Source organism: Orycteropus afer, unplaced genomic scaffold (assembly GCF_000298275.1).
Source record: "Orycteropus afer afer isolate SDZICR_OR568_19922 unplaced genomic scaffold, OryAfe1.0 scaffold00010, whole genome shotgun sequence".
NCBI classification, from domain to species: domain Eukaryota; kingdom Metazoa; phylum Chordata; class Mammalia; order Tubulidentata; family Orycteropodidae; genus Orycteropus; species Orycteropus afer.
Window position 1 is genome coordinate 12414356 of NW_006921597.1, and position 570 is coordinate 12414925.

The 570-nt window shown below is 39.6% G+C and overlaps 1 pseudogene; it reads right to left on the bottom strand.

Annotated features, from left to right (window-relative positions):
* Nucleotides 1-224: 224 nt before the first annotated feature.
* On the bottom strand, nucleotides 225-338 carry LOC122150915 (annotated as a pseudogene).
* Nucleotides 339-570: the final 232 nt, after the last annotated feature.

The following is a 570-nucleotide window of genomic DNA, read 5'->3' on the forward strand; positions in this document are numbered from 1 at the left end:
CACATGGCATCAACAGCAAGTTGGCATAATCTGAGGACAGAAATACAAGCAATTTTCTTTAATAAGAAAGTGCAGTAATGACTCCATCTCTTTTCTGCTGTTTGGGGCATGTTACAAAGGACTGTTCTTGTTAAGTGTCTTCAAATCGCTTATGTCTCATAGCGACACCATGTGACAGAGTAGAACTTCCCTTTAGGGTTTCCTAGACTACAATCTTTTTTTTTTTTTTAATGGAATACTTCATGAATTTGCCTGTCATCCTTGTGCAGGGGCCATGCTAATCTTCTCTAGATCATTCCAATTTTGTTTTGTTTTGTTTTAGTATATGTGCTGCCAAAGTGAGCACTAGGCTGTAATCTTTATGGAAACAAATCACAAGGTCTTTCTCCAAAGTACCAATGGGTGAGTTCAAACTGCCAACCTTTCAGACTGTACCAGGGAGCACAAAGCACTATATCTGAGGCTTTGCTCTAAGAGGAAAGAAAGAAGTACCTTGAAAGTCTAGATTGGGCAATTTGCAAATAAAGAGCAGGAGGAGGCCTGTCTTCTGGACCAGAATAGTAAGTGAAC